General features: G+C 41.8%; 1 protein-coding gene across 1 annotated transcript in view; it reads right to left on the bottom strand.

The window, feature by feature from the left end:
- Positions 1-12,049, bottom strand: part of IMMP2L (inner mitochondrial membrane peptidase subunit 2) — an 893,637-nt gene that overhangs the window by 28,530 nt on the left and 853,058 nt on the right. The window lies entirely within an intron of this gene.

Here is a 12,049-nt window from a genome sequence, read left to right as displayed (position 1 = left end):
AAGACCATCTTGAGTACCATGTGTCCAAAATACAATTTCCCTTGGAAAATTGGAGCCACCAGTGACCTTAAGCAGGCCTAAAATCATAGCGATGATATTTGTAAAGCACTTAACTATGTGTCAAGCACTAATGAGGTTGGGCACAGTCCATGTCCCACATGGGGCTCACAGTCTTAATCATTTTACAGGTAAGGTAAGCAGCGAGGTGTAATGGATTGAGCACAGGCCTGGGAGTTGGAAGGTCATGGGTTCTAATCACTGCTCTGCCACTTGTGTACTGTGTGACCTTGGGTAAATCACTTCTCTGTGCCTCAGTTACCTCATCTGTAAAATGGGCATTAAGACTGTGAGCCCCACGTGGGACAACCTGATTACCTTGTATCTAATCCAGTGTTTAGAACAGTGCTTGGCACATAGCAAGCGCTTAACAAATACTATCATCATCATCATTATTATTATTATTAAAGTGACTTGCCCAAGATCACCTAGCAGACAACTGGTGGAGCCGGAATTAGAACCCAGGTCCTTCCATCTCCCAGGCCCGTGCTCCATCCACTAGACCATGCTGCTTTCCCTAATGGAAAGAGCATAGGGCTAAGAGTCAGGAAACTCAGGATCGAGTCTGGATTCTACCGCTTACCTGCCGTGTGACTTTGAGCAAGTTACTTAACCTTTCTGGGCCTCAGTTCCATCCCTGTAAAATGGGGATAAAATACCTGTTCTCCCTCTTTTTTTAGACTGTGAGCTCCAAATGGGAAAGGGATTATGTCTGATGTGATTGATTACAGATTTATTGATCGATTTTAAGAAAATCACAATGAAAAAGCATTAAGCAGTTCTCAAAAGAAAAATTATATGAAATACTTAAAACAGTTTAGACCTCTATGCTGAAACTGACGTGAGGTGAAAGGAATTTGGAAGATGCTGACACATAGTAACAAATGAGATTATTTCATTTGCAAACTGCATCTTTCACAGAATACGTATTACTGGATTTTAATAATTCAGTGTCATCTATATGTGTTTTGTTGCCTCAAAATAAAAAGTGTGAAGACTAACTGGATGATATCACAAATTAATCTTCAATAGCAGTCCTGCATTAAAACAGAAGTTGTACAATTTTCTATTGAAAATTTGAGCAGTAGTAACAGAGTTGAGGGAGTTATCAATGGAGTTCTACTGGAACAGAATGGGACTTGCAAATTAACCACAGGACTAGGGGTCAGATACTCTGACTCACATTTGGCTAGTAAATGGGTACTGGCCTACATAATATTCAGAACATCTAATATGGACTTGTACAGCTGACTGATAATGTAAACTGTTCTAGAAATACTTAGCATGCAATGTTTGATGAAAAACCCATCATCCACAATCATTATGGAATAGAGTAAATCTAGGGGGCACCCATTCCATCAGACTTTGCACAAGGGAAAGTAAGAGCAAAATTAACATCAATAAGCAGCAGACTAGGGGACTGCATCTCTCTTTTTCTGTACAAATCAGGTTGCAAAAAATCAAAGATTTCCATTCCTAAAGAAAGTCTCTTGAATTTTACTATTACAATCGGGATTTTAGGATTATATAGGATGTGTGTGTGTGTGTGTGTGTGTGTGTGTGTGTGTGTGTGTGTGTGTGTGTGTTTCTATTTGGAGAGAAATCTGTCCTTTACCCAGACTGTGAGCCCACAAGGTAGGAGTTGTCTCTATTTGTCACCGAATTGTAGTTTCCAAGCGCTTAATGCAGTGCTCTGCACACAGTAAGCGCTCAGTAAATACGATTGAATGAATGAATGAATTTCCTAAAAAAGACAATACAGATGGTTGAATTCTATCCATTGTCTAATTGATAGTCCATTCCCTGCTGTGAGCACATAAAGTGAGCCCTCTGATGCCTCTGTTGCTTTCAGGGCCTGTCATTGTTTTTAAGACTCTTCCTTGTTATCCTAATCTTTCCTAAGACTCAGATCAAGGAGGCCAAGTCTTCTCATTATTGCTGCACATTAGGCTGGTCTGTCTGCTGTTGCTGTCTCCCAGCCATTTGCTGCTGTTTCACATTGTCTGGGACTGAGCTTAACTGTATTTTAGAAGCATTTATTCTACCTGGCTATTCCAGTTCACCATACAGTACCTGCCCAATAAGACTGTGCAGCTCCTGAGAGTGTTGCTTTATTGCTGATAAACTGAGTTGATGAGATGATGAGCTAAAGTGCCATTTGCTACATATGTTCATATGTGTACATATGGAAATATGTGAATATACATGAATATGGTTTGTAGGTGACTTTAGCAAAACTGTTCATGAAGATGCTTCAGATTTAAAGCTCCAGTTCTCACAGTAATATAGAAGGTCGGACACTACAACTGGGTGGCTCCACTGCCACCCCATTCTGATTGTCCATCTCCCAAAAGTCTTGTTGTCCTTTTTGACTCAATTGTCTATTGCTTTGTCAGGGTCCAAATTTATTTATCTATTTTTGTATTTATTTATATTAATGTCTATCTCCCCCTCTAGACTGTGAGCTCACTGTGGGCAGGAATGTGTCTGTTTGTTGATATACTGTACTCCCCCAAGGTCATGTTCTCCTGTCATGCCCAACCTTCCAAAAGGCTGTAAATCCTGGACTTATAATAAACAATGCAGCCAGCTTCTGAAGCAGTAAATCTGTAAACTGTACATAATATCAAATGGCAGGACAAGATTTTCCACAGTGAGATCCTGGAATGCAGTCAGCACATCAGAATTGAGGTAACCTTCAAGCAACGTAGCTCCCCTAGATGAGACATGAATGACAGCAGGCTATCCCGAGCCGATATTATATGCATGAAAGCCTTGAGGGTAAAAAATATGATTTAAAGACTTGATGAAGCACAGTCTGAAACAATGAGACCCAGAAGTGGACAGTTGGGAGCCTGATAATGGCAGGCGTCAGATGAACCTGGCAGGAGAAATCAGCAGAGGGGATGCTCTCCTTGGGCAAGACTTCATAAAGATCAGGACACTAAGAAAGAGGCTTGAACAAAGTCATTATTTCAAGGATATTTCCTTCCTTGCAAGTAATGCCAGGGGAAGCATCAGGTTCACATTGGCCTATTCAGCCACACACTTTCATGAGGCTAGAAAGCAGCATGACTTAATGGAAAGAACATGAGGCTGGGAGTCAAGAGAACCTTGGTTCTAATCCAGGTTCCACCACATAGCCTGTTGTGTAACCTTAGGTAAGTCAGTGAACTTACCTGTGCCACAGTTTTCTCACTTGTAAAATGGAGATAATATCAATAATAATGGCATTTGTTAAGCGTTTGCTATGTGCCAAGCACTGTTCAAAGCGCTGGGGAGGTTCCAAGGTGATCAGGTGGTCCCACGTAGGGCTCCCAGCCTTCATTTCCCCATCCACCCCTCCTTCCCTCCTTCCCCTCCTTCCCCTCCCCACAGCACCTGTATATATATATATATATAATATGTATATATATATATATATATATGTTTGTACATATTTATTAATCTATTTTACTTGTCCATATTTATTCTATTTATTTTATTTTGTTAATATGTTTTGTTTTGTTGTCTGTCTCCCCCTTCTAGACTGTGAGCCCACTGTTGGGTAGGGACCGTCTCTAGATGTTGCCAACTTGGATTTCCCAAGCGCTTAGTACAGTGCTCTGCACACAGTAAGCGCTCAATAAATATGATTGAATGAATGAAAAGGGGATTGAGGCTGGGGCTCATAGTCCTTTGAGAGAATGACTTTATTCTTACTAGGACAATATGTATAGAAATATATAGGCAATTTTCAAGGTGTTTTGAATTGGGATGAATGCCCCTGATCTCTAAAATTAAACACTGATTATTAAAATAATAATATAGCATTCATTGAGCACTTACTATGTGCTAAGCTCTAGATTAGATACTAAGGTTATCAGATTGGTCACAGTCCCTGTCCCACATTGGGCTCACATCTGATCCTCATCCTACAGATTGGGAAACTGATAACCTGAGAGGTAAAGTGCATCACCCAAGGAAACACTTTAAGCCTTGGCAAAGCTGGGATTAGAAACCAGGTCTCCTGGATCCCAGAAATATGCTCTTTCATGTCTTTTCATGTCTTTCATGTCTTTCATGTCTTTCATGTCACCTTTTAGCTGAATGAAACATCAGTTTTGACTTAACAACACTAGCTTTCTCCATGGCCCTAGTTCTGGGGCTGTGGGTAGTGGTTGAGCCTCAGGGGAACTAAAGAGAGACGGGAAAACAATTTTAAAAGTCAGCAGGTTATGGGGAAGAGGAGAACTGTTTATTCAAGAGGGAGAGTTGAGGGAAGGGAAGGTGAAGAGGGAAGATCACTTGACTGGCAGGTGGTGTCACCAGGGAGGGTCGACACATTCATTTTAACCCTGTAAGTAAGTTTGTAGGTAAGTAAATAAGTCAGTAAGTTTCCTACAATGGAACAACTTTGACTCAGCATGATTACATTAATTTAGCCATATTATGTATTTACAATTGAATACATACACAATTCTGGATAATTTTTGGGGGAAAAATGTGGAATCCAACCTTGGGTGATGAACCAAGCTACCATTTATTAACATTGTTCCTGGGAGAAAATTCATTCCAATTTACAATACTTAAGAGTTTAAAATACAGTTCTGAGGACTCAATTGCATCATTAGTCTGTGGACTGCTTGCATATTTCCTTGTCTAACCATGCTAGGTTGGATAAGATGCTGTCAGAGTAGCATAATTCAAAGACAGGTCACAGTTAACATCATATAATGCTCTAACAATACTAGCTGAGACTTTCCAGATGAGAAGAGAGCTGAGCATTTTCCTAGATAGTTCTCTAGGGATATCTCTAGTGGCCCTTTGTGCCACTGGGGTGCCCTGCATATGACTACTATCTCAAGGGCAGGACAAACTGGGGCGGTTGCCTTCGTCCTGACCCTATATGTTTTCTCTCTCTCTCTCTCTCTCTCTCTCTCTCTTGTAAATTCCTTGTGGGAACTGATTATCTTGTATCTAAGACTCCAGTGCTAAGTAAAGTGCATGGCCCAGAGTAAGTGCTTAACAAATACTACAGTTATTATTAATTATTATAAGAATCCCACCCTTCCTTGCAAGCAGCAGATCTGCTCAGTGCAGAACCAGTGGCTCCAGAGTTTCAAAGGTAGTGAATGTTTAAGGCAAGCATTCCTGCTCTTTAAACCACCATTTCTTCAAATCATTACCTTCACAATGGGGTTCTTCTCCTGCTCCCCTCATTCCCCTATGGATGAACCTGGCTACGCTCCCCCTCCTCCTCCTACCCTTCTCCTCCTCCTCCTCACAACAATAATGCTGATACTAATAATATTACTACTAATATCAATATTAATTGTGGTATTTGTTAAGCAAATATTACGTACCAGGTAAAGTGCTAAGGACTGAGGTAAATACAGTCAGAGCAGGCACAGACTCTGTCTCACGTGGGACTCACAGTCTAAGAAGGAGGGAGAACATGTTTTTAACCCCCTAAATTCCAATGAGGAAACTGAGGCATAGATAACTTTAGAGACTGCTCCTATTCACATGGATGTAATAATAATTGTGGTATTTGCGGAGAAGCAGTGTGGCTCAGTGGAAAGAGCATGGGCTTTGGAGTCAGAGGTCATGGGTTCAAATCCCAGCTCCGCCAACTGTCAGCTGTGTGACTTTAGGCAAGTCACTTAACTTCTCTGTGCCTCAGTTACCTCATCTGTAAAATGGGGATTAAAACTGTAAGCCCCCAGTGGGACAGCCTGATCACCTTGTACCCTCCCCAGCGCTTAGAACAGTGCTTTGCACATAGTAAGTGCTTAACAAATACCATCATTATTATTATTATTATTTGTGTGAGAAGCAGCGTGGCTCAGTGGGAAGAGCACGGGCTTGGGAGTCAGAGGATGTGGGTTCTAATCTCTGCTCTGCCACTTGTCGGCAATGTGACCTTGGGCAAGCCGTTTAAATGTCTCTGTACCTCAGTTACCTCCACTGTAAAATGGGGATTAAGACTGTGAGCCCCACGTGGGACAAACTGATTACCTTATATCTACCCCAGAGTTTAGAACAGTGCTTGGCACACAGTAATCTCTTAACAAATACCATAATTATTCAGTGCTTGGCATATAAGAAGTGCTTCACAAATACCATCGTTATTCTTATTAACAAATACCATAATTATTATTATTAAATAAGTTTCCTGCCACAAACTTCTGCCATTTTCTTTTGTTCCCACAAAGAGACCATACAGAAATTCAATAAGGGAGTAGAATTTCAGAGTCTTAGTGGTCCACTAAGAGATTAACAGAGTAAGAAATCAACCTTGTAAGTAAACCGTCACACTTTTCAACTCCACAAATCTTCTCCACTTCATACCCCCTATCAGCAGCACTCAGGAGAGAAAATGAATGAAATCAGATGGGGGGCTTCTTATCTAATAAAACTGCTGCTTCTTTTTGGGCAACAGTTTTTGCACCCTAGGACACCCTACATTCTTTATTCGAACTGAACCAGTAAAAATATTTATATTCAATCGCTTGTCCATATAATACAAAGGAAATGTCGAAAACCTCTTGGACACATTAAAAAAAAATATGGGCAGGAGGGCTCAATGGAACCGAATCCTAAAGAGCTTAACATCTTTCACATTTGTAAACCAAATTAAGTCCGGACATTTTGTTCAAAGTTATTTCATTATCTTCTTACTTCATCAAGCCATCCTGCCGGCACACTCCATGACACTGTTCCATTTAATTACGTCTTCCCCAAACCCCCATTGGGAGACGTGTTTACATTTTCTCATAGACGGACATGCAAAAGCAGCTTGCCTTATAGGAAGCATGCTGTTGCAATATAAGCTGAGGAAAGCAATAGGGATCAGGCTGAATTCTTCCAGTACCTAAGTTATCAAAATTTCATTAGGAAATTGCATGAGGTAATTACAAGACATTATGTCTAGGTCTTCTGATGTACACTTTATGTAGGATGATAATTGATCATCTAAAATGGTAACTTCCAAAGTAAAGAATCACCATCATTTAATAATTACCATTTTCTGTGTCCCCCAGCCCCAACCATGACCAAAATAGACTGTAAATTCCTTGTGGGCAAGGACTCTATTGAATTAACTTTTTCTTGGTATATTCTCAAACACCTAGGTAGGAGGACCACAAATACCCATAATAAATAAATAATATTTCTAACTCTACTGGGCACCAATAATTATTGGAGATAAGAATCTACCACTGTTTAATAGTTCTCACAAGTAGTTCTTGAGACCCGTGAAATGGAAGACCAAAAATGCCTAACATCGTCAACTGAATTTGTTGATCCCCTTGAAAAAAATCTAATTAATTCCACATCTGTTAGATAAGTGTAAGGGGGAATATCCAGAACCAAAGTGCTAACATCAACTTTTAGTTTGCCAAGCAAGAAAAATAATCTTTAAATAACTCTGAAGTGTTTTCCCATAGGAATTTCACTTCCACTTATGATTCCCAGTCTTTCTGATAATATTAACAAACTTGTCATACCGCAAGCCTCATCAGTGCAATGTTCACAATCATCTGCAGAGTTCTCACCCTTGTCATAAGCACCGGAGTGAATATCCCATGTGCATTTCAATAGCAATGTCTTGTCATCTCATCACACTGCTTTCCCAGCTGGAAAAACCCTGGTGCTTAGAAAGAGGTGCTGAGTGAAGCAGCATTGGCAATACAAACTGCTCTCTCCAAGGTCACCAGTGACCTCTTCCTTTGGAAATCCAACAGACGGCACCTCATCTTACTCCTTGACTGCTCAGCAAGAGCCTTTGACAGTGTGGACAACTCTCTTCTCCTGGAAACATTATTTAACCTTGGCTTCACTGACACTGTTCTCTTGTTTTTGGGTGGTGGGGTGTTATGGTATTTTTTAAGTGCTTACTATGTGCTAGACACTTCACTAAGCACTGGGGTAGATACAAGCTAATGGTTGGACGCAGCCATCTCCCACATGGGGCTCAAAGTCCATGGGGCTCACAGCCTTAATCCCCATTTTACAGATCAGGTACCTGAGGCACAGAAAAGTTAAGTGACTTGCCTTAGGTCATACAGCAGACAAGTGGCAGTGCTGGGATTAGAACCCGAGCCCTTCTAACTCCCAGGCCTATGCTCTATCTCACTACCCGACTAGGACGTGCTGCATCTCATGATTCTCCTCTTACCTCTCTGGCCACTCCTTCTCAGGCTCCTCCTCTATCTCCCACCTCCTAAAGTTGGGAATTCCTCCAGACTCAGTTCCGGGGTCTTTCTATTCTCCACCTAAACCTGCTCTCATGGAGAATTCATTCATTCCTGTGGCTTCAAGTATCATCTCTACAGGCATGACTCCCAAATCTACCTTTCTACTTTCTCTTTCTCTCTGCAATCCCAAATTTTCTCATGCCTTCAGGGAATCTCCAGCCAACACAGGGATATCTCACTGACACTTCGAACTTAACATATCCTATACTAAAATCCTCATCTTCCCATCAAAACTCTCTAATCTCCCCAAGTTTCCCATCACCGCTGACAGTACAACCATCCCCCTTATCTCTTGAGTCCATAACTTTTGATTAATCTCTTTCAGCCATTCAGCAATTCAGCCATTCACCAAATCTCGTTGGTTCCACCTTCACAAGCTCTCTAGAATCAGCTCCTTCCGCTCCATCCAAACTGCTACCACATAGGTCAAAGTGCTTAGTCATTTCTCACCTCAACTACCACATCCACCTCCTTGTTGATCTCCTCTCTCCAATCCATACTTCACTCTACTGCCTATATCATTTTCTAAAAAAAAATTTGTACCTGACCCCCTACCCCTCATAACCTTCCAATGGCTGCCTATCCATCTCCACATCAAACAGAAACGCATCATCAGCTTCAGGGCATTCAATCTGTTTTCTCCCTCCTCTCTCACCACAACATAGTTTGCACACTTCCTTCCTCTAACACCAACCTACTCAATGTTCCTTATCTCATCTCTTCCTCTTTTCATCTTTTGCCCTCACTCTCCTTCCTGTGTAGAACTCTCTCTACCTTCATATCACAGACTACACCTCTCCTGATCTTCAAAGCCCTACTAAAATTATATCTGCTCCAGGAAGCCTTCCCTGACGAATCTCTCAAATCCTCACCATACCTCCCTTCCTCCTCCATCATTGGTCACACATACCTGCTCTGCCCTTTATTATGCACTTTAATACCTTTCTGTATGAGAACAGCACTCTAGGAAAACACCACTCCGGGCCCTCTCCAAAAACGATCAATTTAGTGAGTCAGGTAACCTGAAATCCATGTGAAACATGGGGTGCTGACTCTCAATCACCCAGGGACTGGTTATCCAACTTTGGGATTATCTGGACACTTTATTTTGTCTCTTTCTCTCTCTGGTAGTCTACTTTTAGTGAGCTCTCTGCTTTCCAGTACCCTGGATAGCTAGAAGGACATCCATCATACGCTTCTTCCAAGGGCTTAGGGCTCATGTCGAAGTGCTGAGTTCAATAGGCCGGGGGCTCTTGGGAGTAGTCATGGTCTATTGGAGAAGGGATAGTAAATTTTGCTCATATTTACAGCTCTGGTTAAAAAAAGGGTTTGAAGAGCAGAAGGAGGAGGAAGAGAAGATAGAAGTGGAGAAGGAAGAGGATGATGAGGAGGAAGTGGAAGCTATGAAGTTTTTAGGTCAGCTAAGGATTTATTAGACTCCATCAAGGCTCTTTCCTCAGGAGATCGAAATTGAGGCCTCTTTGGGATGTAACCATAAACAACGATCAAATTTGCCACCCTGTATTTAAGGAAGATAGGGAGTTAGGAACTCCACTCAAGATCCAATTGAGATCTGTGGAGGTCTTAGCTACCGTAGCTGAGCCAGATTCCCTCACCTAACAAGGACAAAGTCAGGATTTCATTCATTACCCAGATGGGAAAATCTCACAGATGAAATACAACAGACAAGGTTTGCAGGTAAATATTTACAGTCCACAAGGTTTCAGACTGTCAGGATCAAGGTGAGGATTTGATTAACTGCAGTCAAATGCCATGTGGTAGACCATGATTTGGGTTTGAGGAAAAGGCTGGGAAATAGGGTTTTATCTGAGATCATTCCAAAATTAATGAGCAACTTAACCCACTCCAGTTGCTTTATACCTCAGGTATAGTTTAGCTGAAGAGAAATAAACCACTTATCTCTGGTTTCATATTCTTCAACTGCAACTTCTGCCCTTCTGATCCACTTAAGTACTTCAAGTACTTATAACCTCCCCAAGGCACTGGTATCTATCTTACATACTTTATTACTTTTTTCTACCCAATTTATTTAAGAATCTATCTCTCTGGCTCCACTGCAAGCTCCTTGATGTCAGGGATTATGAATACTAATTTGTACTGTACTCACCTAAGTATTTAGAACAATGCTTTGCACACAATAGATGTTCAGTAAATGTTATTACTTGATTGATGGCTAAGGAACATCATTAGTGGGTTAATTAAACACTCTCATTTTTGTTTACTAGGATGTTTTTAAACTGGAAAGCAAGAAGATTGATAACTGATGATAAGTCCTCATAGAAGTAGACCATGCAGTTCAACAGCTGATCTGGTGCTTTATTCCACTTCTAACAGCTCTGAGAAAGGGCAAGATAAGTGGGATGTCATGTGTGTGGTCAAATGATCTCTGTTTACAGTCTTCATGGCTCAGAACATCCAAGTGGGAAGAAAATGTCAATTCTGGTCATGTTAGAGCAGCAAGGATCCATCAGGTTTCCCGTCACCTGGATCTGAATTACAGGACTTGCTTATGCTGTTAGGCTGTAAATCACCACCCACTATTTATGGCATTTCTGCACTTCCAGTCAAAATACTCAGTAAATCAAACAGGATGTGAAATGTTTTTTGGCTGTCTCCCATAAACTTTTCAATATGTTCTTGCCTCCGGCAGCTGTACAGCTCAGGAGTTATTTTACGCCTCAGTGATTTGGGTATTAAACCATACACTTTTGGATCAACAGGTGAGTAGGCTGAAATCCCTTTCATTTCCCCTCCCCTGGGGTTCTGGGTACTATGACTCTTCACTGACTGACAAGCAGTCCAGAGTCTGCAAGTTTATGAAAGATGGAACCCTGTACGAGTGAGGAGCTCTCCTCACTCATTCCCAACTCCCCTACATCATACTATGCTAACACCTTTCTTAATAACCAAAATACTATCACTTTTTATTCTAACCGTAACATATGATTCAAGTACTTCAGTTTTGATTCAATTTTCGGACTCTGTTCGCTTTCTAGTTGCCTTTCCCTGTATTTCTCTTCCTCAGTGTTGGCGTTATTCTTCATATTTTGCCTGCAGTGGCAGTGTGCACCCTAGTTCTACATCAATCAATCAATCAATCAATCGCATTTATTGAGCGCTTACTATGTGCAGAGCACTGTACTAAGCGCTTGGGAAGTACAAATTGGCATCACATAGAGACAGTCCCTACCCAACAGTGGGCTCACAGTCTAAAAGGGGGAGACAGAGAACAGAACCAAACATACCAACAAAATAAAATAAGTAGGATAGAAATGTACAAGTAAAATAAATAAATAAATAAATAAATAGAGTAATAAATATGTACAACCATATATACGTATATACAGGTGCTGTGGGGAAGGGAAGGAGGTAAGACAGGGGGATGGAGAGGGGGACGAGGGGGAGAGGAAAGAAGGGGCTCAGTCTGGGAAGGCCTCCTGGAGGAGGTGAGCTCTCAGCAGGGCCTTGAAGGGAGGAAGAGAGCTAGCTTGGCAGATGGGCAGAGGGAGGGCATTCCAGGCCCAGGGGATGACGTGGGCCGGGGGTCGATGGCGGGACAGGCGAGAGGGAGGTACAGTGAGGAGATTAGTGGTGGAGGAGCGGAGGGTGCGGGCTGGGCAGTAGAAGGAGAGAAGGGAGGTGAGGTAGGAGGGGGCCAGGTGATGGAGAGCCTTGAAGCCCAGGGTGAGGAGTTTCTGCCTGATGCGCAGATTGATCGGTAGCCATTGGAG

The sequence above is a fragment of the Tachyglossus aculeatus genome, chromosome 10, assembly GCF_015852505.1.
Source record: "Tachyglossus aculeatus isolate mTacAcu1 chromosome 10, mTacAcu1.pri, whole genome shotgun sequence".
Taxonomy (NCBI): Eukaryota; Metazoa; Chordata; class Mammalia; order Monotremata; family Tachyglossidae; genus Tachyglossus; species Tachyglossus aculeatus.
This window is presented reverse-complemented; position numbering and strand designations above follow the sequence as displayed.